Here is a 5,796-nt window from a genome sequence, read left to right on the forward strand (position 1 = left end):
AATTCTTTGTTATGTTCACGATACGCATTTACAGTTTGGATTATTTCCAGAATTTTTTCTTGTCCTAATCTGATTGATTCAATTGTCTGTGACATATATTCATCTTTTTTCTTTTTCAATTTTGCTTTTTTCACTCCAAGTGGCCGCTGTGACGAAGTACCACCAATATTTTCATCATTTAAATTAATCTCAAATGGTGATAATCCAGGGGACGCTGATTTGGGGGAATCCGTTGCTTGTGTGTCCGATTGTTGAGAGTCAAAAAATTCAATACCTCTTTGAATTGTTGACCGTGAATGATTTGACGAAGCTGCAAATTTCTCCATATCTTTCATAATAGACCATACATGATCAAACTTAAAACCTTTCTTGAAATTAGAATCATGTTTCATTAACTCTTTTGCACGAATTATCTGTATATAAAATTAAAGTTAAGTTAAATAATATAAAAAACTGATAATACTATAAGTATAGATATTCTATCAAAACAAAACTCACAATATCCATATCTGAAGCACCGCTTGGATGGAGTTGTTCAACTTGTAGGATGCATGCTTTTAATTTACTAATCGCCGCCAATATTAAGCCCATACGAGATTGCACAGATCTTTTGTTATGAACTTCAGTCATGTCGGGTGCTCTGGAACTGTTGTAGCTTTGCTCGACACGACTCCAGAATTGATTTCAAGATTGGTTTATGCCTATGATAGGATCTTGGGAAATGTCAAGATAAACATGACAAAGGCGTATGTCTTCTTGATATGAATAAGAAGTAGTTCGTGCATTCGAAGCCATTGAAACAAAAATATGTTGGGAGATAAGTATAATATTTATTATATATAGAATGATAATGGTGACTCGAAATGAAATTATGTTATATCTATATATAGAATGAGTGATACTAGATGATATGAAGTTGATGGTTGTGATTGAATGAAATCTAATCCAATGGTGAACAAATCAGATCAGATTTTTTGTATATAGGATAAAGATCCTGCGGTTCCGATTAAATGAAATCTAATCCGACGGAGTATAAATTGGATCAAAATATGATAAGTTTTATAAATGATAAATAAAGATCTTATGGTTTTGATTAAATGAAATCTAATCCGACGGTGTATAAATCGGTTCAGAATTTTTGGATAGAAGATAAAGATAATGTGAATAGATTTGGTTTTGTTATATAATATCAATCATATGAAGTTATCCAACTCGTACTTCAAAATTTCCAAATATCAATATACAGCATGAATTTTCAAAATTTTCGTTTTTTTAATTCAGCATCATCTAGCTCATCTGATGAATTTGATTCACATGTTCAAGATCAATTTGAGTCCATCAACGAAACATAAAATTTATTGGGGAGTCTAGCAACCAATAACACAATTTTAGCGGCTTCATATGCTGAGCAACATGAAGTTGAAGTCAAACATGGAGGGTCGATTCCCGGTCATATCATAATTCCGCGTGATCGAGAATTGGCGGATCGTAATCTTTTCAACGATTATTTTGTTGATAATCCAAGATACAATGAAGCAATGTTTCAAAGACGTTTTCGAATGTCACAAGGCCTTTTTTCCGTATTGTTGAAGATGTAAAGAATCATGATCGTTATTTCATACAACGAGTAGATGGTCTTGGTCGGCTGGGACTCTCTACTAATCAAAAAATTACTGCTGCAATGCGGATGTTGGCATACGGTACACCAGCAGATACTGCTGATGAATATATTAAGATAGGATAATCAACTACAATTCAATGTCTTCAACGTTTTTGTCGGGATATTGTAGAGGTGTTTGCAGAGCGATACCTAAAGTCACCTACCTCCATTGATATTGATAGACTACTGCATATTGGTGAAAAACGTGGATTTCCTGAAATGTTGGGAAGCTTGGACTGTATGCATTGGAAATGGAAAAATTGCCCAACAGCATGGGCAGGACAATACGCGGGTTGTAGTGGTTCTCCGACCATTATTTTTGAAGCGGTTGCTGATTATGATCTTTGGATACGGCATGCATTTTTTGGTATGCCAGGGTCTAACAATGACATCAATGTTCTCGAGGCATCCAATCTTTTTTCAAATCTTGCGCAAGGTATCGCTCCTCCAGCAAGTTACTTTATTGGTGGAAAAGAGTATCATCAAGGATATTACTTAGCCGATGGTATATATCCTAAATGGTCAACTCTTGTGCAAACAATTCATGATCCACGCTGTCCCAAAAAAAAATATTTTGCAATGAAACAAGAGTCTTGTAGGAAAGATGTCGAACGCGCATTTGGAGTACTTCAATCACGATTTGCAATTGTATCATCTCTAGCACGTGCTTGACAGAAGAAACACTTGCAAGATATAATGATTGCATGCATTATAATGCACAATATGATTATCGAAGATGAGCGTGACTTGGATAAACCAATCCAATATGCGTTGGAAGCACCAACTCCAAATGTGGAAATGGTTACGGATCAAAATATAAGATTTCAAGAATTTCTTGCTCGGTATAAAAAAATAAAGGACAGAGAGGCTCACTTCGCACTACGAGATGCACTAATCGACCATTTATGAGATTTATATAGTAATTCCGTTAATTAAAAGTTGGATATTTGTGTGTCATTTCTATTTTATAAGCATCATTTGAATATTGGTTGTATGTTAGTAATTTATGTTCAAAATATTTATATGTGTGATTGTAATTTTTTTGAATGATTAGTTAATTACATTTAATTAAGTAATAAGTTTAAGTATTTAAAATAATAATATTAAATATTAAAATTTTTTAAAGTAATTATAAATATATATTTAATTAATATTTTAATTCATTAATATATATAATGAATTTTAATGCAGAAATGATTTTAGATATTAGTGATATTTTAATTATTGTGTTTATAAATATTTTGTGAAATAAATTATTTGTTGTTAATAAAATAATAGGGAATATTTCGCGAATATTCCTTTTAGTGTAGAGTTTAGAGTTGATGGGTTGGAGATGAATTTTGTATTTGGTGTAAGAATTACACTATTTTAAAGTTAGTGCGACACTAAGATAACGAAATGAGTTGGAGATGGCCTTAGATTTCGGACCGAAGAAATTGGTTCTCATTTTAGAGAAAAAAATTCTCTCCCCCTGTATTTCAAATCGCCGCCGTAGTCTCGCCGTCGCCGGGTTAGAGATTCTCCATTTTTCACAGTAAAGAAAGGGATTCTCATTTGAAACTTAAAAAACACCTCCATCGTTCTTCTTGTTTTTGTTCGAACTTACGCCACCGCCGCCCATTCGATTAATGGTTGGACTTTGCGTTTTGTCCACTCAAGATTCGAGCTCTGTCTATATCAGATAACTTCAAGTGCTTTTAGTTAATTTTCAAGTAATTTGAACAATTTTATCCATTCAAGATTCGAGCTTCTGTCTATTTCGAAATGTTCAGAAAATTATATTTTATTGATAACCTTCAACGCTGGTGTTCCTCATTCAAGATTTTTCACACTTTTAGCTATTGTCTTGTCCGAAATATTACAATGCTGCTATTTAATTCATTATTCTTGAATTTATTGAACTTAGGTACAATTTTTTTCATTTGTTTATAATGACAACATTGGTTTTCTTTTTCGGCTTATTGGTGTGTAATGACTCTTTCTTTTTTAAATTTAAATTAAATAGTGTTTCAATCTATAATTTGAATGTTGCATAAGAACTGATTTTACTTTGTAAAACAATTAATATGTGCATTTAGAATTAGTCAAGTTAGAATTAGTCTAGTGAAAAAGAAATATGTTTGTGTTCTTATTTTTAGTCGTAAATGAAGCACAAATATCAAATATTTACATCGTTATGAAATTTGATCGTCGTATTCTTGGACTGATTTTTTTACAAGGCCAGAGAAAAAATGATGTCTTCTGAGTTGGATGCATAAAAAATGGATATAAAACACTAGACTTGTCAAATTGGGTCAGATCCTCCGGAGCGGCCAGCCCCGCTATAAAAATTGAGCGGGTTGGGTTGATAAAATAGCAGCCCGTTTGGAGGCGGACCAAATGGGTTGAGCCCGTTTGGGTTGTGGATCAAGACGTGATGGGCCTAAACGGGACGGACTGGCCTATCAAATTATGGTAGAATTTTATATTTTTAAATTTTATATAAAAATTGGAATAAGTCTCATACTCGTTGGAATTTAACATATTTGATGTTGAAAAATGTCAACAAACATAAACAAGCCTTTTCTTCTCTTCAATTGAATGATAATAATTATAAATATTGTCCTTCAATTGAAGAGTGAAAAAGATGAGAAAAATATGTGAATTCTTGAGCCATTTTATGATACTACCAATAATATAAATAATCGGCCGATTATGACTATACATATATGTATACTTTTTCTTCTATTTAATTGAATGATAATAATTATAAATATTATCCTTCAATTGGGGCTATTCTTGAAATAAAGCTTTCAATGTTTTTTTAAGTATTTTATGAAACTATTTGACTTAAATATATTTTTCTTCTATGTTTAATGCGATATTGTTTAGCTTTTTTAAAAAAAAAAAAAAATAAGCGGGTCGACCTGCCTAACCCGCGGCCCAATGTGGGTTGGGCTGGGTTGGCCATTTAGAGACCCGCCCTGTCTAATGGCGGTGACATGTATATACAACACGCATAAACACATGATTAAAAAAGAAGAAAAAACATATACACGAAGCGATTATTGTTTGATAAAAAAATACACCGAAGAGACTAAAATACGTTAAATCATGTGATGACTTAATATAAGTAACATTTTAATAAAACATTTACACAAGAATAAGGTAAATATTCATATTCTGGTTCCTTTGGAATACAATCACTAGACTAATTCTAAATGAACATATATGAAACCTTCATGAAAGGCCATGAGCTTGCTGCCCAATTCCATATTGATGCAGTCTTTCATTCAGACAATCATCTACCTCTATTTTTCATTCACTCTTTCATTTAGTTCATTATATTTGTTCGGTGTCACGATATCACTTTTGCGTAAAAATGACTAAAATTATAAAAGAAATGAACACAGTTACTAAAAAATATCAAACTAAAATTCATTTTTAATAATCTACTCATCAATCTAGAAAATATTTCATATTTAATATTAATAATAATAGTTGTAATAATATATGAATTTACGTAGGATGATTTCATAATATATGTGTTCGTGTGGGATGATTCAATAATTTTTTAGGTCATAAATAATGGTGTGTGTATATGGACGTCATTCAAATATTTAAAAATTTTATATGAAACAATTCAAAATTTTATTTTGATTGTTTTATGCGGAATCATATATAATTATTTTTTTCTCAAAATTAAATCGTTTTAAAAAAATCTTTAAATTATTGAAGTCTTCTAGAACTTGGCGATCTCCCTTCCACCAGGAATTGTCAGCATGTATATAATTTAATTTAATTTACAAGAAATTTATAGAGTGTAACAAATTTCAAAAGAATCACAAGTACTACAACGCAACTATATATGTATTCGTGTTTCAATTTTCTTTTTTTTTTTCTTCCAAAACTCGTAACAACCAACTTGCTCAAAGAAAAATTATTAAGTATTTTAATACGGTTTTACGGATTTATTTTCGGTTCCGTGATACGGATCAACTCAATCCATACTTAAAGTGAAATGTATTACTTTTAACATAAAAAATAATATTTTATCATGAATTGGATAAGATCTAATATTTATTTTATAAAACCGTTTCACATGAATTTTTGTGAAAAAAACAACATAGCGACCAAATTTATAAACAAATTACGAT

General features: G+C 31.2%; 1 pseudogene; it reads left to right on the forward strand.

Annotated features, from left to right (window-relative positions):
- The first annotated feature begins 1,355 nt into the window (after positions 1-1,355).
- Positions 1,356-2,569, forward strand: LOC140974591 (uncharacterized; annotated as a pseudogene).
- Positions 2,570-5,796: the final 3,227 nt, after the last annotated feature.

This window comes from Primulina huaijiensis, chromosome 3, assembly GCF_012295235.1.
Source record: "Primulina huaijiensis isolate GDHJ02 chromosome 3, ASM1229523v2, whole genome shotgun sequence".
Taxonomy (NCBI): domain Eukaryota; kingdom Viridiplantae; phylum Streptophyta; class Magnoliopsida; order Lamiales; family Gesneriaceae; genus Primulina; species Primulina huaijiensis.